Source organism: Lissotriton helveticus, chromosome 4_1 (assembly GCF_964261635.1).
Source record: "Lissotriton helveticus chromosome 4_1, aLisHel1.1, whole genome shotgun sequence".
Taxonomy (NCBI): Eukaryota; Metazoa; Chordata; class Amphibia; order Caudata; family Salamandridae; genus Lissotriton; species Lissotriton helveticus.
Window position 1 is genome coordinate 1,746,957,927 of NC_136063.1, and position 25,702 is coordinate 1,746,983,628.

Consider the following 25,702-nt stretch of genomic DNA (forward strand, 5'->3'; position numbering starts at 1 on the left):
CAAAACAAGCATTTAAATTGTAAAGAACATGTGACTAATATGCAATACAAAAACAAGTGCAAAGGGAATATTCATGACATTATCATACGATATTGAAAAATATTTGACCAAAATGAAGCCTTTTAATGAGCTTCCATATAACAAAACAACCTCTCGGTGGAGATGTTACCAGGCGTAATGTTCCTAACAGTTTTAACTATTTCTAAACTAGCTAAGATTTAATCCTGCCCGCCTACGCGTTTCGAGTTTGGGAGGGTTCTTCTCAAACTCTCATCAGGGCCAAATGTATTCCATTCCCCATTTGTTGACCTATTAATAAAAACACAAAAATTGAAGATACTTGTTACTGAATGCTCCCCTCAACCTGCTCAACCTTTCTCATATGTACAACGTTAAAAAGACGTACCTCTGGGGATTTGAGGTAAATCAATTCGTCCAGAAAACTCTTGTGATTCAGTACGGTCTGTGCGATAATCTAAAAAAATTATGGATTTTTATGAAGCACTATGTATACAATTTTGTTTTGAATTCACTGTGAAACAGGCATACCATTCATACCTGGTTAACAGGTACAAGGGGGACCAAGTTCGGCTGTGATTCTCGTTAATGAAGATGTCCGTTTTGAACCTGGTGCGCTGTAAGCAAAATGAGCGCGTTACTTGCTTTTTCAATGAAGTTGACAAATGAACTAACCAGTGAAGTTATACGCACACGGGTCATAACTTACTGAATACGTTCCCAACTGGCAAGGTACAAGGGTGCCTTTGTTCACAGTGTTGTCGGTTATTTGCCTGGGTCCCTTCTGAGTTGTTTTCAACTTCTGCGGTTCTGTTTAAGAAAACGCGGGTATATGTTAGAAAACACGTTTCGTGTTGCAGGGGAATGGGCGCGCGCTGACTGTTTGCTGGAACACAGCGGCGGTGCGGCTTAAGTTAAATTTAATAGGCTAACATTTTAGAAACTGTCATTTGGTAAAGCCTGATTTTATATGAACAAAAAGCAAGCGCTGTAAGATACAGCGTGACCGCTGGCCCGCTGGTGGCAGCTTGTCATACCTGTAAATTCCGCAGCCTTCGCTACTTCCTCATTCCATTACACAAAGTGGAAGCAAGTCGGTTCTCTCAGGGGCATAAAGGGACCCACCCCTTCTGGCTTAGCCAATCAGGGAGGAGTTGGTTTTGCGGTGCCTTAGTGGTGCATTATGGGACATGTAGTCAACCAGGCTGGATGACAGATTATGCCACTTAAACCCATCATAGCATTCCCGGGCTTGGAATCAAATCCGCTGTGGTGCTGGTATCAAACCGCATTATTAAATATGCCTCTTTGCGCAACAAAGCCTGCTCTACGTTAGGCGATTTGTGCTGTGGATCTATTCCAGCCAGAACGGTCCATCTGAAATCAGTTTCTTTGTGGTTTGCGTTAGCAAAGTGCTCAACCATTGGTGCATTTTGTACCTTTTTCTTGAGCCGCGAGCGATGTTGGGTTATCCGGACATTTACCTGTTGGTGCTGCAACCTTGCTATTACACACTGTTTCGATATAGCGCACACGCTATCAAAGACTGCATCTACCATGATGCTCCTGGGGCACACCTGCTGGTGGGTGGAGTCGGAGTGCGACCCATTGTTTATATTTACCTGTTGGCATGTTTTGCCTATATACAGTTTATTGCAAGTGCACAAGATCCCGCAGATCACATTTTTACTTTTACAGTTTGTGTGTAAACTGTGTCTCCATTTTATGCCATTGTGGCAAAACCCGTGTGACCCGTGTGCGTATAACTGGAATAGATCCACAGCACAAATCGCCTAACGTAGAGCAGGCTTTGTTGCGCAAAGAGGCATATTTAATAATGCGGTTTGATACTATCAACACCGGCCTCAACTCAATGAGTGAGCTATCAAGGCTGTAAACCCAGCACCACAGCGGATTTGATTCCAAGCCCGGGAATGCTATGATGGGTTTAAGTGGCATAATCTGTCATCCAGCCTGGTTGACTACATGTCCCTTTATGCCCCTGAGAGAACCGACTTGCTTCCACTTTGTGTAATGAAATGAGGAAGTAGCGAAGGCTGCGGAATTTACAGGTATGACAAGCTGCTACCAGCGGGCCAGCGGTCACGATGTATCTTACAGCGCTTGCTTTTTGTTCATATAAAATCAGGCTTTACCAAATGACAGTTTCTAAAATGTTAGCCTATTAAATTTAACTTAAGCCGCACCGCCGCTGTGTTCCAGCAAACAGTCAGCGCGCGCCCATTCCCCTGCAACACGAAACGTGTTTTCTAACATATACCCGCGTTTTCTTAAACAGAACCGCGGAAGTTGAAAACAACTCAGAAGGGACCCAGGCAAATAACCGACAACACTGTGAACAAAGGCACCCTTGTACCTTGCCAGTTGGGAACGTATTCAGTAAGTTATGACCCGTGTGGGTATAACTTCACTGGTTAGTTCATTTGTCAACTTCATTGAAAAAGCAAGTAACGCGCTCATTTTGCTTACAGCGCACCAGGTTCAAAACGGACATCTTCATTAACGAGAATCACAGCCGAACTTGGTCCCCCTTGTACCTGTTAACCAGGTATGAATGGTACGCCTGTTTCACAGTGAATTCAAAACAAAATTGTATACATAGTGCTTCATAAAAATCCATAATTTTTTTAGATTATCGCACAGACCGTACTGAATCACAAGAGTTTTCTGGACGAATTGATTTACCTCAAATCCCCAGAGGTACGTCTTTTTAACGTTGTACATATGAGAAAGGTTGAGCAGATTGAGGGGAGCATTCAGTAACAAGTATCTTCAATTTTTGTGTTTTTATTAATAGGTCAACAAATGGGGAATGGAATACATTTGGCCCTGATGAGAGTTTGAGAAGAACCCTCCCAAACTCGAAACGCGTAGGCGGGCAGGATTAAATCTTAGCTAGTTTAGAAATAGTTAAAACTGTTAGGAACATTACGCCTGGTAACATCTCCACCGAGAGGTTGTTTTGTTATATGGAAGCTCATTAAAAGGCTTCATTTTGGTCAAATATTTTTCAATATCGTATGATAATGTCATGAATATTCCCTTTGCACTTGTTTTTGTATTGCATATTAGTCACATGTTCTTTACAATTTAAATGCTTGTTTTGTCAAATTTTTGCGCAATCACGCAGTCTTTGATTTGAATCGTCAATTTATATGTATGTTTCTTCACATGTTTGTGCAATCACGTAATTTTTTGATTTGGTTGCTCAGTTGTACGTTTTTGGTCAGTAAGTTCAAGACATTGATACTTCTCTTGACGCAAATTGATATCTATTGTTGATAGAATTGTTGAATAAAACGGCATAACTAATTGCCGAGATAAACATATCAAGTTTTGTTTATCTTCTTCATCCCGAATCAGAATGGTGTGAAAGATTATGAGTGTGGGTTCCTTTGTTTTTTTCATAAAGTATTTGGGCCCGTACCCCACTCATGTCCGAATGGGCCACACTCCCCCTTTTTTGTAAAAGGGTACCGCAACAGAGGCACTACAGCGCCCAACCTGAGGTCTAGCACCGTGGATTGCTCTGTATACTACTAACACAGTAGTCCGACAGGTACCAACAGTGGAACAGTGTTTTGCTACCATAGTGGGCGATGCTAGAACTGTATCTGAGAGTGGAGATGAAGGTACTCCCTTCCACTAGGTGTAAGAAACTCTAGGTCCCACCAGTGGAACGGTGTGTTGATCACACAATGGACGATGTCTGATATTACCTGTTACTGGTTTTTCACAGAACTCCCTATGTTGAGGTGCATCAGACTCTGTGCTTCTGTAGTTAACTGCTGCACATGATTATTGGGCTTGGTTGACTGCTATTGATGGAATACACCGCAGTACAGCAGGTCCAAACAGTGAAACAGGGTTTTAATTCTATGATTGAGGATGTCAGAAGTTAAAGTTTGTGATGATTTCTGTGTACCCCCTCCAATGAGGTGCAAGCAACTCTAGGTCCCAACAGTGGAACGGTGTGGTGATTTCACAATGGACAATGTTAGAACTGCATTTGAGAGTGGAGATGAAGGTACTCTCTTCGATCAGGTGCAACCAACTCTGGGTCCCAACAGTTGAATGGTATCTTGATCCCATAATGGATGATGTGCGATATTACCTGCTGCTTGCTTTTCTCAGAAGTTTGTGTGTTGAGGTGCATCACACTCTGTGCTTCCATAGCTAACTGCTGCACATGATAATTGGGCTTGGTTGACACTAGTCGGTGGAGTATAGTGGGGTACAGCAGGTGCAAACAGTGAAATGGGGTCTTGATTGTGTGATTGAGGATGTCATAAGTTAAAGTCTGTGATGATTTCTGTGTACCCTCTCTGATCAGGTGCAACTAATTCCGTGCTTTCAAATCCAACGGTATGTGGCTGTGAGGTGTTAATGACCACTTCATCTGGTCTAGACTGCGGTTCACAGGGTTCACAATTTAGATTGAGTGGTGATTTCTTAATTACCGAATTACGTGCGACGCGGTGTCACACACCATTCGGATATGAAATGCGCATCATTTAAATGTGGTGGATAGGATTCGAGTGCTGATCGAGGTTGGTAGACTACCGGTACGGGACTGTCGTTTTCTCCTCCCAAAAAAAAGGTTTGATATGCATATTTATTGGGGGAGATATAAAACATTACAACATTTTTAAAGTTAAAGAAAGGATAATAAAGTTGTAAAATAATAAAAAACAATTTGAAAAAATATAGGTTTTATAAATATTAAAATATGAAATTAACATTTAAAAAACCTTTGAAATTCACTGAAAAAACCATAGGTTTTGCAGACGTTATAGCTAGGAGTTAGCATTTAAAAACCTTAGAAATTCACTGAAAAAACAATAGATTTCAGGGACGTTATAGTTAGTTGGACATTTGACTCATATGAAACGTAGAGATTTGCCATTTATAGTTAGTTGAGCTAACTATAACTCGCGCACCCGCAATCCACTGCTGATGACGTCACATATTACATCACTCATGACATGATCAGTGACATCACTGAACACATCACTGATGACATCTGAAATGACATCACTGATGACATCACTGATGACATCATCCACGTGATAATCTGATGCACATACTGATGCCCTAATATAAACTATGATACACGCACTCTAAAATACAGACTACTATTTTTGAAACCATACACACAAGAATGCCAGATACTACATACCACCAGCTATTTCCTAGGTCTATACACACATCCAGTGTCTTATACATACAGTTACTCATCAATACAGTACTATAATATGTGCTGATACACCCACCTAAACATACAGTCACACTCTACCACTCATCCGTGGAGTTAGTCACACACCTAGTCACTCATGCAAAGAAAGAATTACATACTCATTTACTCATGTATACAGTTATATACACCAACTGAGTTATTTATATACACACCACATAATTTATTTATGCAGATACTAACACATACTTAGTGCTGTATACAATCACTGATACAAGCAGACAGTGATTTATACACCCAATCTTTGAATATCCTACTCTCATGTATACTAATGTATATACTCCAAAACTATATATAAACAATAAGAGAGTTAGGGTATCTTTTGGGTCACTCCTCTACCCCTCAATTTACTGAATAACAACAACAAAAGAGTGACACAGGGTGCACAAAACACAAAAAAAATATAATGTGCTTAATATAACCAATATATAATCCTAAAAAAACGAAATGTCACAATAAGGTGCAGAAGGTGAAAGAAAAAGGCTTTTTTCTTAAGAAGAACCCTCACTCACCAACCTGGGGGTGACATGCTTCATCATTGAGTTCCCACTGGGGAGACCGAATCTCCCCCCAGTGTGCTACAACGCCTGATTTACTGCAGAGCTGTTTTTTGTTTTTCAGTGAAAAAAATGTGGTGAGTTAGTGAATGGTGTAAGTGATTTAAAAGATAACCGACTGTACCCCGTACAAATTTAATAAGGGGCCAAGCAGCATCAGTTAAAAACAATGTGGCGGACAATCAAGAGTTTTTAATTTTGAAACTCAATGTCCTGGAAATAAAAGGTTGACATGTTTCTGCTATAATGAGCTAAATTCACTCAGCTTTCTTCAGGACCAATACAAAGTTGTGATCCTCCGGTGGTATGCGCGCGCTAAGGCGCACCCTACCGTGAGGATTTGCGTGTCAAAAATTAATGTAACTCACAGAATTACCCGTGTGGGCTCACCCAGACTTCACCAGAGCCGGCGATCTGTGAACAAAAGGGAGAATAAATGCAAACACAATTTATCTAGAAATAGCAACTTCCGACAAGTTGCTACATAGTCAACAAATGAGTTCATATACATTCAAATCACATTCTCCCATTTATAAATACCGTTATCACCCTAATGTGACAATCACAACTTGCATGTCCAATTGAAGTGCAAATCACGATAATTACCCCACAGAAATATCGGGGTGTGGTAGTTACAGAATGCTATCATTCCTAGCATCTTTACAACAGCGCATATTATTAACCAAATTTAGGTAGGCGCTATCAAATGCCTCTTTAATTGATTGTTGACACAATGTCATTGTACGTGCCTACCCCTCCATTTTCAAATCGTTCCCAATGATGTCACGGGAAGAATTCGAAAAACATTAGGAATTTAAAATTGTTTCGAAATGGAAGATCACAGCCATAACATTAAAATTAAAAACTCACTCTCACAAATTGAAAGAAATGCTACATGGACTCACGCTGCAGGGTTCATCTTCACGCGAAAGCTAATGAGAGAGATAGAGTCAAATTCATTGTCGCCACCATTCTGCTAACTAAAGTAACTTGTTCACAGGGCTTAGGACTTACTTTCAAGCCGACGACTCCCCGTTCATAAACTACACAGTGGCACATCCGCAGCCCGAAAAACACTGAATGCCAGCGAGACGCGGAAGTAAAATCCTTCTCGCTGCGGTCACGAGTCCGGCCGTAGAAACAACATCATTCCGTTTGCTACAACTTATTAAAGTCAAAGTAGTCTTGATTTGGTCTTGTAAATGCTGTCTACAGCAATTAAACAAAGTGAGACAAAACTTAGATGATAATGTTGGTTGAAATCATAATTGATCGATATTTCTTATAGTTGTCAAAAGGAGCTACATCTCGTGCGGGTATTTAAATTGTCCATACCTGAATATATCCCAATAATATTCCACAGGCTATCTAAAAGCATTTGAAAGCACGAAACGTTATTGTTACCTCTGTCGAACAGGGAACTTTCAATCACTATGAACTTCTTGTTTATATCGTAGACATAATAAATCAGGCAAAAAGCCAGCGGGGAGCTTATTTGAATCCTCAAAGTAGTTATTATACTTGAATCACAATTAACCTTCACCATGTGAGAAGGGCGGAAGATGAACTTGACAAGGGCCTATTATGTACCTATATATTATCTCCACTGTGACTGTTCATAAACATTTATAAGATGAAACTCTCAGTTAACCATCATTTTGTACGGAATAAAGACAATCCTAATTAGTGATCATCTCTAAGTGTCCTGACGAACCTTACTGTATCCAATGTTACCTTACCTTACTGTACTGCTGGTTGGCCCCTTATTAAATTTGTACGGGGTACAGTCAGTTATCTTTTAAATCACTTACACCATTCACTAACTCACCACTTTTTTTTCACTGAAAAACAAAAAAACAGCTCCGCTGTAAATCAGGCAGTGTAGCACAATGAGGGGACATTCGGTCTCCCCAGTGGGAACCCAATGATGAAGCATGTCACCACCAGGTTGGTGAGTGAGGGTTCTTCTTAAGAAAAAAGCCTTTTTCTTTCACCTTATGCACCTTTTTGTGACATTTAGTTTTTTTAGAAATATAAGTTGGTTATATAGAGCACAATATATTTTTTTTGTGTTTTTTGCACCCTATACTCCAACACTGACATATCCTGCCTTAAAACATATGTAGTTACTTACACATATTCCACTGAGACATTCATTCATTCACCAACACACCCATAAGTATGGGCGCAAAATCCGTTCCGCTCGCGGAATTTGCGAACTTTTGGCAATCGCGATCTGCGAATCTCGCGAAATTGGCGAAAAATTCGCACATTCGCTCGCGGGTGGAATTTTGCACATGCCTGAGTTGAAGCTCAAATAATCAGCCCAAACAACTAGTGAGCACGGTCTAGGCTAGGCAGGTGTGCTTCCTCCCTATATCTACCACCTACAATTAGATGTAATCCTTGATGGAGGTCTTTGCATCTACTAGTTTCTGCGCTTTATGCAGCTGTAGTGGAGCAAAAGCACTATACATTTACCCAACGAGGTAGCACTTACTGATTAGCCAGTAGAAAGTACTCCATTTGAGTAGAGGTATGGCACAACACAGTGACATCTTGGTGGATAAATATGCAGGCAGGATTCATTCTGGCAAGATGCTCCTCTCACAAAAAATTAAACCTCAACAAGAAGCCCTTACAGATATAGGCAGGTGCCCGAGTTGAAGCTCAAATTCAGTCCCGCATTATAATCAGCCCAAACAACTGGTGAGCACGGTCCAGGTGTGCTTCCTCCCCATATCTACCGCCTACAATTAGATGTAATCCTTGATGGAGGTCTTTGCATCCACGAGTTTCTCGTGCGCAATCCCCGTGTACTTCCTGGAGGTTGCTTTTTTCTCATCTACTGCTCTGATCGGTCGCTGACCCTTTATAAACAAGAGGCATGTGAACTCGCATAGAAGCCCCGTCTGTTTGGCTCTGCCACACACACACACTAGGGTATGCAACGTCTTCCTGCCCTTTCCTCACTACGATGGACAGCTCACTCGAGGGACCTCGGCACCTTTCGACGTGGTGGCAAAGTTACAGACACACGTGTCACATTATTTGTGCAAATGGCAAAAAAATCCGCGAGTTCTGAGGATGTTCCGCAAACTCACAGATTTTTTTGCCATTTCGCGCGAATTCGCGGACAGCGAATCCGCAAAATTCGCCCATACTTACAACTGCTAATAAGTGCAAAAATGCTTGTGCTCTCTCATTAAGACATGGTAAAGCTGACTTGCTTTAATTGGCACATGTAATGTACTTTTAAATTCCCAGTAAAGTGGTACTACATGTACCCAGGATCTGTAACGTATCTGCTACTAGTGGACCTGCACAACTCCTTGTGCCACCTACTAAAGTAGCACGGCAAAACATGTTTCAGGCCTACTATTGCTGCCTGTCGTGCAGTTGTACACTGCCAATTCATCCTTTAAATAAACTTTTGGCAGGTCCTAAACCTTCTTTTGCAATAAATATAAGTGACTAAGCTCTAAACAGCCCTCATTGTAGAGTTCATAGTATTAAAAAAAAGTAGGACATGTGTTGCTAAGTTTTCCATGTCCTGGTAGTGAAAACTCCTAAATCCATTTTGCAGTATAGTAAGACTGACCCTCCCTTAGAATAACATTGGTTTACCGTACTGTAATTCAAAGCTGGTAACCTTTGACTGGTAACAAGTGGGAATTGCATGTGTGGACTCAAACAAGTTCAATGCTATTTAACGTTAAAGTTAGATTTTTAATCACAATTCTGAAAATGCAACATTTAGAACGTTGTCATTTTCTTGCTGTAAACATACGGGGGCATATTACCAAGGGCATTATCGCCGCTTTAGCGGGAATTTTTCCCGCTAAAGCGGCGATCATTTTATCGCCCTACTACCTAGCTGTCGCTAACACCAGTTAGCGACAGCTAATAAGCGATAGCGGGCATTTAGGGGCCCACTATGCATGTCAGCGATGATTATCGCTAATGACATGCAAAGTGGGCATGCCAAGATGTTAGCGATTGGAAACAGTCGCTAACATCGCTATCCCCTATTACCAACCTGTTACCAACTTTTGGAAATAATCACGCTAAGCGCGATTATCTCCAAAAGCTAACGCCTGCCCAGAGCAGTTCTTAGCCATGTTATCCAAAGGAAGGTGGATAACATGGCTAAGAGCATTGTCACGATAGTGCATGAATATCGCTGATTTTACAGCGATATTCATGCATTTCCCACGATTTTTACCGTTTTTGAGATAAACCTTGATAATATCAAGGTATCTCAGCGGTAAAAATCGTCGGAGCGCGGCGATATTTTAATACCCGCTAACCAAGCTTAGCGATAATTATCGGTATAGCTTGGTAATATGCCCCACGGTACCTAGTGCCTGTGTTCTGGGTCCTGGCACCTTTGCTTTTAGGCTTTTTGTATTACTCCCAGGCAGTGAGACAAAAGGGCTAAGGTGTGGGCAAGATGGGACATCCTGACAGGATGGGTAGAATCAGAGCTGTTACCTGCCCCACTTGCACTTTAAAAGGGCTTTCCTTCAACACACACAAAAAATATAACACTAGTCTTTTGTATGTCCAGATGTCTGGAGCCATGGAAGGGGTGGAAGGACCTTTCTAGAACCAGCTTGGGAAGCCTAGAAAAGTCCCCAACTTCAAAGGCTGGCACAAGGTATAACGTTTGGACCCTCAGAACACATCTTCAGTAAACTCCTAGACCTGTGGAGGACTTCAGAAGGACTGTGTTGGACCCCATCCCCTGGGGGATTGCCCTGCTGTTGAGATCTACCTTGTACTTCTGAGGACTGCCCTTATGCTTCCAGAGGTGTGCCCTACTGTTTGAGGCTTGCCTTGCTCCCCAGTGGATTGTCCTGCTGCATGAGCCCTGTCTTTCTGCTTGGACCCAGGAGTACCAAAGTGACTCAAGGGCATGGTGGCTGGCTGGCCTGCTTTATGGGCTACAGGGTAATAACAAGCTCCTGAGACCTTGAACGCTGAACCTGATGTCTTCTGGAGTGAGTCATAACCACCCCCCAAGTGATGCCCCTCCAGTCCTAGACCATTGAAAGTGGTGGTATAAAGCAATGTTTTCACCAAAAAGGGAGAGAATGAGCAACAGAAGACCAGAACTTACCTGTCAGCTGATACACCCAAGGTGCCTCATTTGTCAGCCTGGGTATGTGTTAGCTCCCCTCTACATTGTTCTCTGCAGAAGAAAATTCTGTTTTTGGACCTCTCAGTTTTGATATCCGGCCTCATGGGGCCCTCTTCGGCTACACCCCACAGCTTTGTCCCACTGGATGTTTTTAACTTTCAAAAGGCTGTTTAAGTAAGGAGGGACAACTATTCACCATCTCAAGGGCAATAGGCTGACCATTACCTATAACAGCCACCTCAGCCTGGAAATCCGGCTTATCATATGTAGAACTGTTTCCTGCCACTACCGACAGCTTTACAGAGACCTTATCCAGCGCTCACTGGCAGTGATGACTCTTCCTTGGCCACAGCCTGCTACCTTGCTCAGCTAAACTCTACCTTTTCCTGGAATTTTTCTCAGAATTTCTTCTGAGTCTGCAGGTAAGCTGAGACGAGGCCCAATCCACTTTGTGCATCCAAACTGTGCTTCATTGGATCAGCCTTATTATTTGACTTTGTCCCTGTCTCACATATCAAGATACCCACGATTCATGCTTTGACCTTATCTGCACTGTTTTTTTAACATAAACTTTATTCATTCCTAACTCTGGCTCTAATGATTGAAATTAATATGTTCGACGTTAATCTATTTATTGAAATCCTATTTTTCTAAGCTGTCTTGTGTTATCTTTTCACTTTATTACTGTTTGTGTGCTGCATAAATATGGAACACAGTGCCTCTAAGTTAAGCCTAACTGTGTTTGTGCCAAGCAACAGGACAGTTCAACATACGTTAATCTAGTGACCTTTGTGACTCACACTAACAAGGATAGTGGTTCTTGATTGAGAAGGATTTCACCTCCTCAACTAATATCCCAATTTCGTAAGATATCAAGACAAAGAGTGGAACTTTTGCTATCCTGCGACTATTTTTAAGATCAGAGACAATGATCTAGCATTCAGGAACCGACATCTGGATCCAATTTAATAACCCTACAGGTCCTTGTACGCTAGGTGAGTTTAAATCATACTTACCAATTTGTTCATCCTATATATCCCTTTCTTGGCGATCAATCTTTTTATAGTAAATCAGGGATTTGGCAAAATAATATCAGATTTTCTAAAATATCATCATAAGAATAATCATTTCATATATCTAAAGCAATGACACTAATAATGACAAACTCTCTTCGAGAGTTAGAAATGATTTATCCAAATAAATCTGAATTGTTCATCAAGCACAATACAGCTCAAATCATAAGTCATCACACATAAGAAACATTAGCAGAATAAACACCAATTGTACATCTCAACTGTAAGTGCAATGAGTGAGTGGATAGGCATAGAAACAAAAAAATAAAGACATTTTCAAGCAGATTTTACGCACATTTTGAATATTATTATAACCAATCATATGAACTTCTAGAAATCTGAAAAGCTACTCTCTCACCATGAGAGTAAGCTAAGCCCTTCAAGAAGAGTTCAGGAGCAAAGTCAACGAGCCAGGCTCAGCAGAACAACAGCCAGTCTATAGAATTTAGGAAACAGCAACACAGCTCTCATCTCTCGCAATGTAGGAAAAATGCTCCTAAAACCCACCCTCTTACTACTACTAGTTTTACTCTAAATTCACTAAAGGTCCAACTCTAATTGTGTCATCTCACATGGTTTTATGCTTTTTGATTGGTCCAAAACAAGGGGTGTTCAATCCCACCACTCTCGATGTGCCTGACTTTCAAACGTCCCTTTGTTTAACTTTCCGCACAGTAATCATTTCCAACAGAGGAAACTCTAGTATCAGGCTTCCATGTTTTATTCGTCTCTCCATCTCACTCATATATAGATTTGTAGAACAAATGGCCTGATACTCTGCTCTGCAAGGAAGTTTAATAATTTTTATCAATTTCCTCTCTGCGCAACTTTGGCCATCATCAGGAACTTACGAAGGACACATCACATTTTCTTTCTCCCTTCTACATTTCTAATATGCTAGGTTAACTCTAAAATTAATTTCTGGCCTTTTCTCCAGGGCAATACGGGCACTTCTGGAGAAAACAAATACAAGTGTTATTTATCATTTTATAAAACTCCACTATTAAACACTCTTTGAAATGTTTTCATTCGCTTGCTTTTCTTATGAACTGCTTATCATTTTCTAGTTGTTAGTAAAAAATAAACCCTTGATTTTTGACTTATTTTCTACATTAGTCATGTGCATTTGCGGCTTACTCTATAACTCCCAGCACACACTTGTGCAGTTTTTATTTTTCCCCTTTTAGTCTTGCAGGGTTAGTTGAATGCCATTTGTTTAGTAATTCACATGTTGAGGAGTCCAATAAATGCAGGTTTAACTTTTCGAAAACCCTGCTTCATCAATACCCCTTTGATGGTGACTTGAGCCATCATAAAAACACAACCACATATCTGATTGTCATCATTTATGCTACTTAGAAAGTCAGTAGTTCACTTTTGTTTCAACATAAATGCATCAATATCCTTTACCATTTCATAGTAATTTTCCCTTTTGTCTTCCATTTTTATTTCTTTCTCCTTCTCTTTCTTGCTCTTTATTTAGTATCCAGTGTTTGTTTATTGCGCTTACTTACATATTACTGCCAGCATTAGTATCCCTGTTGCAGCAGCAACTATAGGTGTTAGTATTTTCCCTCACATGCTATTACCAAATGTAGAAAACCAATTACCCACTGAGGAGAAACCTTTACCAAGTCTCTCCCAAGCACTATAAACCTTCAGTTCAGTTAAATCTTACTGTAAATGTGTATACTTTTAATATATTGTCCAGGCTCTTACTTTGGTCAGGGATATAAGTACAGCACTGTTGATTTTTCAACATACAACAGACCTCACCCTCGTTTGCCAAGAGTACGTAAAGAGCAAGTCTATTCTGTAAGACCATAGATCTTATAGCAACCATTTCTGTACCAATCATTAGGAACCCACTAGCAGTGTCTGTGATAAACAATCAACCACTGTGAACAATGTTCTAATTTTGTGTGAATTTAAAATTACCTCAACTGAAGGTATCAATGCTCAGAAAATATCACCTACAATCTCTGTGGCACTAATTCACCTTTTATTTCGTGATAGTTCACTCTTCTTTTTATTGATTCCATGATTCTTATCTAAATGATACACTTTGGGAAAATCTATCCCCACATAACAACACTCATACCAATGTGCAGGCAACCTATAGTAGGCAATTTTACCACACACATAATACATTCCAGGTGAAATAGGATCCATACCACCTCTTACTCCTCATCCTCTCGTTATTAGGAAAACATGAGCACACTCACTAGAACCAATAAACTAATTGTTAAAATCAGTTTTTAGTCTAAATAAGCAAAGCTTTCCCCTATGAAGCTAATCCAGAGTAATCGCAGCATAAGTGTCACCCTTTATTTAATCACCTTTTCTAAAAGCCCAAGAAGGTACTCAGGACTTTTGCTCAGAAGCTTTTTCCTTAAAACTCTGTTTTCTATCTTCCACCAGATGTATAAATTCAACCTCTTCCTGAAGCAAACTACATATTAAATTATTACAGTGTGCATATAGAGAATCTACTATTTAGTCTTAAGAAAGTATTCACCCATATATTCAGCATTTTTCGCACAATGTACCCGGTTCATATTCTTTTTAATTGGCACTTCAGAAAACACTAAATCATAATTTGAGTAATAATACTGCAAATTTCCTTTTTCGTAGAACAAACTTGTTAGTACACTACACAAAACTTCATAAGTTAAAGGGAGGTGATGATAGGTCACACACTCAGGCACAGACAAAGGTAATTGCAAACACACATAACAAACTCTTGCATCCATGGTATCAGCATAGTCATATAATAGTTTATGAAAACATTAAACAAAAAATCATTAATGGAGTTATCCTGGTGATATATATTAGCACCTGTTATTTTCTCAATATTAGTTTTTGGTTCTTCTTTAAGATTTCCCACATCTACTTTTTCACTCAACCCATTATTGGTAATACTATTTTTTAGTAGGGAACATAAAATAAGGCACAACAACAATCAGTGTTAACCAAATAGTAGTAAAGCACTTATAAAGCAAGTATTAAAACATTTAAGTTTAAAACTTTGGTTTTGATATCCATTCTCTAGAAAATTTGCATTTGCCATTTTCTATTGTAAAAAATAAAAAATAAAATAAAAAAATGCTAAAATAAAAAAGTTAAAAAAATAATGTAGTGTATCCAATTTTTTATTATTTATTTATTTTGGAATTTTATAAAGCGCTTGGTTACGCGCTCCGGCGTGTTCCCGCGCTGAGAGTAAACCTGTGAGAGAGTCATGAGGCTACAGCAGTGCTAGGCGGAAAAGATGAGTTTTGAGGGTTCTGCGAAATTTGGTCTCAGAAGGTTCAAGGCGCAATTCAGTGGGGAGCAGGTTCCAATTCTTGGCTGCAAGAAGCCTGAATGATCTGCCCCCCATCCGAGCTTACGGATTTTGGGGACAACAGCCAGACCCATGCCAGAGGATCTAAGCATCCGCTCTGGTCTATAGGGGGTGATGAGGCTGTTCAGAGGGCCGGGTGCTCTACCTCCAAAGACGCGATGGCACATGCATAAAGCTTTGATGGTAATCCTTTCACGGATCGGATGCCAGTGTAGGGACCTCAAAGCGGCTTTGGAGGGTGCTCTCCTGGGAAGCCTCAGCACCAGCCGGGCTGTGGCGTTTTGCAATACTTGGAGACGATTGAGACTTTTGGCTGTAATACCCAGGTATAATAGGTTGGCGTAATCAAGTCTCGATGTGACCAAGGCATGCACAAGAGTTTGTCTAGCACCAACAGGAAGCAGGTCAAGGACCTTACGTAGGCTCTTAAGTATCCCGAAGCACATTCCAAGCACCCAATTTACCTGGGGAGCAAAAGACAGATCAGAGTCGAATAGAACCCCAAGATTTTTAGCCTGTTGACCCGGCACGGGGGTTGAGCCCAGACAGTCAGGCCACCATGCCGAGGACCACACAGATGGCCCCCCCCCCCATAACGAGCACTTCCGTTTTGGACCCATTCAACTTCAGGCAGTTGTTAGACATCCAGGAGGCAAGCTCCTGCATGCAAGCACTGAAGTTGAATGCCGCGATTTCGGGTGCCCGTGACAGAGAGATGACCAGCTGTGTGTCGTCAGCGTACGATACCAGTTGGATGCCATACCTTTCCACAATGGTGGCAACAGGGGAGGCGTAAAGGTTAAATAGGGTGGGGCTGAGGGCAGAGCCCGGGGAACCCCTTGATCGAGATTGAACACACGAGAGTAGTGTTCTCTCTGTCTAACCTGAAAGCCCCTTGAGCCTATTTGCTTCACCCCTCTCTTTTTTGTATATCTTTACAGCCTTCAATTCAATTACAGCTTTTTGTACTTTTTCAAAGTGTTCTTTAGAATTTTCTGCACCCTAATATTTAACATAGTTAATTTAGGGTGTCTCATAACCGATTTTGTGACTCGATTCTGCAACAGTCTTTTCTCTACACTAGTCTGTGTTTTCAGCTGTTTCAGTCACCACATATGTACATTCAGGTGCTGTGTACTTCTTGTTCGAAACTCTTGCCCTTTTTGTTCTCCGAACTGTATCTTCTTCCGAGTTACTTTGTTCTGTTTGGTTTGACACTTCTATTATTGTGTTTGGAACTTTTTCTTTTCGAGTGTCTTTCAGTCTTTTCATTCCCTTTGGCCATATATCTCCTTTTCTTGCCTTTTTGACTTGTTCAGTTTCCCCAGATTCAGAACTAGGGCCACAACTTATTTTGTTTGCTTCTTTTTGTGTTTGCACTTCTTCTTGAATCACATTTTCTCCATCATTGACATTGACAACAGTCTCACAAGACCCAGTAGATGGTGCCTACTTTATTCAACTTTGTTCAGGCTCTCCTTGACTCTCAGCCAGTTCTCGCTCTTCTTCTTCATTTGTTTCTGGTCTTTTAAGTGGACTTGGGACTCTTCGCTACCACACTTCACTGCTGTTGTTCTCACAAATAACACTTGGTATGACCCGTGACAACATGGTTCCAAACACAACTTTCTCACATGTTTCTTCACCAGAATCGGTATCCTAGACTTAGGTCATGTGCTTGTTCTTGCTGTGTTGTAGTTGCAACTTCTCTAACATGATGAGACACAGAACACACCACATCAGCCAATCCTTTGCAATAATCAAGCCGCAGATCATCAGTTGATATGCTAGAACTATTGGCTGCCTCATTGCTCGCCCCGTAATCACTTGGTTGGGCGATAATCCATTCTTAAATTCATCAGAACTAAAGGTAAAGCATGTAGCCATTTCAGTGCTGTAGACGCACATACTTTTGAGAGTCTTGACTTACTAGTGGCAATAATTTGCTCAATCATGCCTGAAGCTTCTGGTCGATAAACACAATGTAGATTTTGCTCAATCTGCAATGCTACACAAGACATCCACATTATTTCATTATTAAAATGAGTTCCTCTATCTGTTTCTAAAAAGACTGGAAATCCAAACCTTGGTACAATCTCTATTAGTCGCAATTTAGCAACTGTTGGACTAACATTTCCCCTTGTAGGATAAGCTTCTGCCCAACGAGAGAACAAACAAACCACAACCAACACATATTTCAAACCATTACATTAAGGCAACTCTATGAAATCTGCTTGCAGTTGGGTAAATGGTTCTGCTGCTTTTCCAATTCATCCCCAACTAACAACCGATACATCCTTGCAATCTGTGATAGCAGGCTATCTGGCATTAATGGTCTCCCATCTGTATACACCCACACTTCATCTACAACCCTTTGTGTACAACCTGCTTTGATCCATGTTTCTTTTTCCTCCTCACTAGCTCCTTCTTGCAACTGTCTAGCCTCTTCCCATGTCTCCCCAGAAGAGAACATTAGATGACAATCTGTATCAGATTTTTGCGTTACTTTTTGTATCAAAATTGAATTTTGAGCACAGAAATTTGCATATCTGTTACCTTTAGGCACATAACCGTTTCCAGATTTATTTGCTGAACACATTACCACATCAATTTCTTTGGGCAATTGTAGTGCATCTAGCAAATCCTTCACGTTATTACAGGTTTGAATTGGCGAACCTGAAGATGTAAAAAACCCGCTTTGCATCCCCAATTTTCCAACGTCATGCAAAACCCCCAAATCATTTTGACTAACAGTGATTATGGTTATACTCAGATTTTTGCCAATTATTCGTGCCACCAGCTCAGAAATTTGTGCAGAACTTATTCCTTTCAAGCATGAAGCTTCATTAACCATAGCCACTGTACAGACTGTATAGGAAGCACGAAGAGTGCCTTTTTCACCAAGATCCATCCATGAACATCACACAATCAGATACCGGCAAGGGTGTGTCTTTTATATCTGGCATTGGTTTGTACACAATTCAGTCACATCCAGACAATCATGATCTGCTTCATCCACTACTTCCTCACAACTTGGACTCAATAGCAGTGTAGCTGGATTCAAATGTGTACATCTTGTCACAGTCACATTCTCTGCTCCCAGTATCACTCTTTCATACCTTGTCATGCGACTACTCTACTTGTCATGCTGGGTTTCTCTATTAGAGACCACAGAGGAGTACTATATACTGGGCTGCTATGTTATAGACCCCCGGCTAGCTCGCTATCGACGGTCTCAGAGCTCATTGACTTAATTTATGATCTCTCCCACTCCCACACGAAGCTGTTGGTGCTAGGGGATTTTAACCTCTGGCCTGAAGGACCAACGAACTCCGCCTTTGTAGAGCTGACTCAAGCTTGTTGTAATATTGAGTTGCAACAGCTTGTACTCACCCAGACCCACTCCAAGGGTCACATCTTGGACTTGCTCTTTGCTGATGCACGCTTAGTGACCCTGAAAACCGTTCTGCCTCAGTGCTGGACGGACCACTCCCTTGTCCTCTTCTCTCTTTCATGTATAGCCGCCGTTACGAAGAAGGGCAGGATGGGTGGCACTAGGAGGGGTAGACAATGGTCCAGAATTCTCGCAAGCTCTACATTGCCCACATTGCTGCCTGACGGCTTCACTTTGGGAACTAATGTGGACGTGAGCTATGAGATTTTTCGTCAGCGAATTCTATCTTCCCTTGACTCCTTGGCTCCAATGCGTACCATCAGAGCTAGGACTCATCTTGTGATGCCTTGGTATACTGAAGAACTCCGGCAGCTTAAGCTGCAGTGTAAACAGGCTGAGAGAGCATGGAGGAGACAGTATTGAGAACCGCAACGCGTCCTCTTCAGGCAGACACTGGCAAACTATAAAGTTCAGATCAAGCGGGCTAAGTGTCGGTTTTTAGAGGATTCATTGAAGACGGCGGCGAATAAATCACAGGCTCTTTTTAGAATCGTGAAGGATTTAGCCCACCCAGCCTGTACTAAAAACATCATACCGGCCTCTCAGGATCTTTGTGACTCGCTGGCACAAGCCTTTGAGGACAAAATTGCTTCTGTCTTAAATAATCTTGCTCCGTCCATTGATAAGATGGCGGACAGCTCCTCTTTGAGCGAGATCAGCAAGGTGAGTGCCACATCTACAGGGCTGAACAATTTCCCACTACCATCTTTTGAGGAATTCTGTGCTCTGGCGGACAGGCTGTCTTCCGGATCTCCATCTGATCCGCTTCCACCGAAGTTTTGGAAGATGTTTCGTGCCGAGCTGTTCCCCCCACTTTTTTCAATCTGCTGCCAGTCCTTGGGTTCCGCACGAGTGCCGGACTGCTGGAAATTGGCAGTGGTTTCCCCACTGCTGAAAAAAGAAAATCTGGACCCTATGTGCCCAGCTAATTACAGGCCGATCTCCCTGTTGCCTTTTCCAGTTAAAATCCTGGAGAAACTGGCCACAAGGCATCTCTCCAACTTTCTCGAGTCCACCGAGTGCTTGGATATGGTCCAGTTTGGCTTCAGGCCAGCACACGGGACTGTTTGGTGACTGTTCTTGATGACCTTCGGACGCGGGCCGACCAGGGTCAAGTGGCCTTTTTAGTGCTGCTTGACATGTCGGCCGCGTTCCATACGGTTAGCCATGCAATCTTGATCAGGAGGTTGGCGGAGGTTGGAGTTTCTGGGCTGGCCCTACAGTGGCTGGTATCATATCTTGATCATAGGTACCAGGTGGTATCCCTGCCACCTTTCAACTCTAACATCAGGAAGGTGGGGCAGGGTGTACCACAGGGGTCTTCCATCAGCCCCATCTTATTTAATCTCTACCTCCGCCCCCTGATCTCGTTGATAACATCTTTCGGCATAACAGTCACCAACTACGCAGACGACACCCAGCTTGTCTTCTCGTTTGAAGGCAAGAAGGCGGTATCCCAGGAGGTTTTCCATCAATGCATGAGCACCACGGCAGCATGGCTAGGTAACAACTCCTTGCAAGTTAAACGCATGAAAACAGAGGTGCTACATTGCTCAATGGACCGTACCCCTAGGCCTCTCCCATTGGATTTCTGGCCCCCTGATTTCCAAGGGACTGATTCCTCTGTTGAATCAGTACGGAATCTGGGTGTGATGTTCAGTTCCAATCTGCAACTCGACGTAGCGGTGAACAAAACGGTAGCCACTTGTATGGCACTGCTCTGCTCGCTGCGTAAGATTCTACCTTTGCTCCCTTCATATGCCAGGCCAGAGGTAGTGCGGAGCATTATTTTAAGTCGTCTCGACTATTGCAACGCACTGCTTCTGGGGGCGCCTGCCACCTTACTGGGGAAACTGCAGCGTGTGCAGAATTTTGCCGCAAAACTGGCACTGTCGCGCCGCCGTTTAGACTCCTCTGTTGAGGCTCTCAGGGACTTGCATTGGCTGCCAATCTCGCAGCGAATCGACTTTAAGGCCCTGTGTTTGGTATTCAGGGCTCTTCATGGTCAAGGCCCACTCCCACTGCAGAATCTCTTCTCCTGGTACACCCCGGGCAGGCCACTTCGGTCAGCCTCAGCCTATCTGGTATCAGTACCTAAGATCAGACGCTCCCGGATGGGAAGTCGGGCTTTCAGGTTCACCGCAGCGAAACTGTGGAATTCTCTGCCTTTGGACCTGAGGGGTATGGCAGATCTCCCTTCTTTTAAGAAAAATTTGAAGACCCACTTATTCCCCAGGATGTTGCAATAGGTTTTTGGATGCTGGTCATACCTTGTATGTCATGATTGTCTAAGCGCCAGGATGCCCGTTTGGGTGACAGCAAATGCGCTATATAAGAATATCTATACATACATACATACTACTACTAAGAAGCTGTGTTCGAGTTTGTGTCAACAATATCTCAACATAATGTGGCATATACACTATCAATGGATGTCCCATCACAATCGATTTACTCTGCTCCAAACACATACAAGTAGCAGCTACTGCTTTTAAACAGCCTGGTAATGCAGCAGCCACTGAATACAGGGTAGAGGAAATATAGACTATTAGACGACGTGGACTGAAAGTGCACAACCATCTTTTTCACAACAGAATAGTGCAAAGTCCTTACTGTAGTCTGGCATTCCTAATGCAGGTGCTCAACAAAGGCTGTCTCGTAACTCTACAAATGCCCTCATACATTCTACCTCCAATTCAATTGGATCAACCACATCCATATGTGTCAATCTCTGTAATGGCTTGGCTGTTAGTGAAATCTACTGATCCATTGTCTGCAGTATCCAACAATACCCAAGAACATTCAAACTTCTTTCTGTGTTCTGGGGGGATCCATCTGTAAGATCTCAGTTATTCGATCTTTTGATACCTTCCTGACTCCTTTTGACAAAACTGCAATTTAGCAGGTGCCACTTTATGCCCACCTACTGCCAAATGGTTCAGTAGAGCAATTGTATCTCACATATGCTTCCCTCGTCTTCGATGCAACTAGTAAATTAGCTATGTATTATACCAGTACTGAGTCTTCTGGCATCACCAATGACTCCAAACATGTTTTCAAAATCTGATTGAAAATTGAGGGACTGTGTATAACCTTGAGGAACTCAGCACCATGCCAAGACACGGCCTCTGAAACAAAATGCAAGATATTTGCTATCCGGGTACAAAGGTATTGAGTAATGCTTGAAATAAATCAATTAAAGAGAACCACTCTGCATCACAAGGAATTTGGAAAAAGAATCACTGCTGGGTTTGGCACTATTGGACAACATGGTAGCACAATCTTACCAATTTTTCTCAGGTCCTAAACTATCCTATATTCCCTGATCTATTTCTTAATCCCCATCATAGGCGAATTACAAGTACTCCCAAGTATTTCTCTCAAAATGTCTTGTTCAATCATCTCTTCGACTACAGGTCTCAGGACTAATTTTATACTGTGGCGTTTTTTTAAATTCATCACCTTGTTTGACTGAAATCTATATGAGGTTAACTCCTTTAATCAATCCAATGTCTTTCCCTGAAACATCCCACACATCAGTCCTCACTGTGCCTCTCAAAGCAACATGATTCAGAAAAGCAACAAGCAAATCCTTCTCTGTAAACAAAGGATACAAATTATTCACCTCTTTACCATGCCTTGCCAACATTACCTTGAACGCAATATCTTCATCTGACCTCTGAAATGTGATGCCATCTGGTGTACAATAGATGGTGCAATTCATCTTCGATAATAGGTCCCTACCTAACAGGCTTACTGGACTTGTGTCAGAAAAGAAGGGGGTTCCCCGTTGGGTATTTATGATACTGGCAGGAAAAAAGGGGTTAATCAAATAAAAAAAGAAAAACAAGACCCTGCCAGAACATATGTATAGGTCCTACAAATGATCCTTCAATTAGAAAATAGGGTGACCAACCCCAGAACATCAGAGCCATTGGCTCTGATGTTCTGGGGTAGGTCACCCTAGTACATTTTGATTATTACCAACTGATTCTCCCGTATGAAAACCCACATTTACACTGTATCTTTGTACTTAAGCTTTCACATCATTTGGCATTGGGGCTTGAGGTATTTGTACCTGTGTAGCTACCAGTTGCTGCTGCTGTTGATCCCTGTTCACCTCATTCTGCATTTGCTGATTAAAATTATTTTCTAGAAAAACTTTACACTTTCCAATTTCCCAACTTGCCGCACAGATGACAAGAACTTTTCTTTTCATCTCTTCTTTGTTACCTCTACCCCTACCTCTTCCTTGAGTAGAAACACCTCCATTCATCATGACTACTCCCATGTCTGCATTTGGTTTGCAAATGTCCCATACTAACTAATACTAACTAATGCACGCCTCATATTCCTAAAATGCTCATTTAATGAGAGGAGGATTCGTACCTGCAGAACAGCACTAATGAGGAGCCTGGACTCTACGGATCCTCGGTTAAATTGCAAACTTTGTACGTTTTTACAATCATATGATAAAATAATCAAACAGAATTGGAAGTGTGTAGCTCCAGTGGGAGAAATTCTGTCTAAACCAATAGTTGAAAGCATTTAATTTTTACACTGATACATATGCTACTTACCTTACAACAATGAATGATCACATCTGAAGGAAATGCAACAACAACATGTTGAAATGCAAAATGCTTTATTGCATTCCTGTATTGTCAATTTGCACATTTTAAAAACTGATCAATTTTAAAAGCAAAGTATTTTATTTTATATAGGTTCCATTATTTAGCATTAATTGCAAAATAATGTGTGGGGATCGATTAGAAGTGCGATGAATTATACTTCAATTGTTTTTCCTTTTGTATTAATTGTAAAAATATTGTGATGGTTTTTATTAACTTATAACAATAAACAAACAATAGACCTCCCATGCTAGAAATCTGACCATTTTGAATATTCTGATTTGACTTTTTCCTTGAAATACTGTTTGAGAATAATCCACTACCACTTTCTGTGCTGCCTTCATCTGTGCACACATTAATTTCTCTTTCAACTACTTGTGTCTCAATTCAATATCATTACTACAATACTGTGCGTACCATAGTAGCTCATCTACACTTTTATTCTGCCAACAAACCAAATGCTGTTGAATCATGTTACTAATTTCTGGCTTCAAACCAAACACAACCTTGTATACAAAATGTCCCATATCTTTGTCAGGTATGCTTTCAAAACCACTATACTGTTTGAACACCTGTCAATGCCTCTCATAATAAGCATGTACTGATTTGTTCATCTCCTGAGTCGTCCTATCAACTTTTACCCACTCTGTCTCTTTTGGTGAAATATTTCACTTAAATAGGTAATTACTTGATTATATTTTTTCATCAGTTCATCTGACGGGGTTCCCGTCTTTGCATCGCTAGGATGTTTCTCTTTTGGCAGATCTATTGCAATTTTACACTCAGTCCATAAATCATCTGGAAACACAATATCAAACACTCCATCCAAATCTTTCAATAAAACTCTAGAAACTTTTACAAATCTCCCTACTTGGTGGCACCATTCAACTGTTTTTTCTCTCAATCTGGGAAACTCATTTGTAAAAAAACAGTATATCCTGTCTTGACTATGGAACGTGAACATGTTCACCTCCTGGTACTTCTCTCATGGGATATATCATTTCCGTCATTGTTGTCCCTGTTTCCCTTGCTAATAAATGAGATGATTCCCCTTTATTTGCACGCATTTTATTATAATTTCATGACACAAGTCAATGTTGATAAAGAGGTTTATTCCAGTAGTAGAAACACTGACTTAACAGCAGGCCGCCCAGACACAGAATTAGTGTATCATGACTTTCCCATGCATCACTACATTCATGACATAGGCAGGGTTCCATAAGTCTCAGATTACAACACATACCCTCTACAATGAAAAAAAAAATGAAAAAAGTGAGCACAAAAAATGAAAACGTAACAAATAAAATTAACAGGAGCTGATGCAAGATAATAGTTGTGATAATCTGAAGAGATGAAAACATCACATTAGTACAAGACATAGGGCCAGATGTAGGGAGCCAAATACCGGTCGGTAACGGCAGAAATTCGGTAAATACGTCCGTTACCGACCGGTATTTGGAAATTAAGATGTAGGAGGCAAAAACTTTCCAATTCGGTAAATATGAGTCAGTAATCTACCGATTCGGTATTTACTGAATCCCTATTTACTTAGTTCTTATTTACCGAATCGGTAAATAAGAAACGGTAAAAAATGTCCATCGAGATGTAGGAAACCCGAAAAATACCGAATTCCATGAAATTCGGTATTTAAGAGTCGGTATTTACCATGGATTGAAAGCAGGTGGTAACCAGGTGCAGGCTATAAAAGAAGGTCCCAAAATGCAACAGTGCAACCAGAATGGCGGCATTCTACGCCATAGCAAGGCGGCTACGGCTACAGGCAGCAGGAGAGAGGGTATGGAGAAGGGAGGAACAGGTCTACAGGCCGAGGATGACGCTCTTCCAACTGACTGAGCCAGAGATACTGCAGAGGTACAGGCTACACCCCAGAACCATCCTAGACTTGATTGGGGACCTCCACCCACACCTGGATCACCCAACACCAAGGGCGCACGCCATCCCACCCCCTGTGCAGGTGCTGTGCAGCCTACACCTGCTTGCCTCTGGGAGCTACCAGAGTGTGATAGCTGCAGTTGGTGGTGTGTCCCAGAGGTGCCTGTCCTGTTTTTTCAGGAAGTTCCTTGAGGCCATGATGCAGAGAATGCATCATTAAATCCGGTTCCCTGACACACCTGCGGAACTTGCCAAGACCAAAACTGATTTGTATCAACTGGCACACTTCCCTCGCATGATAGGCTGCATAGA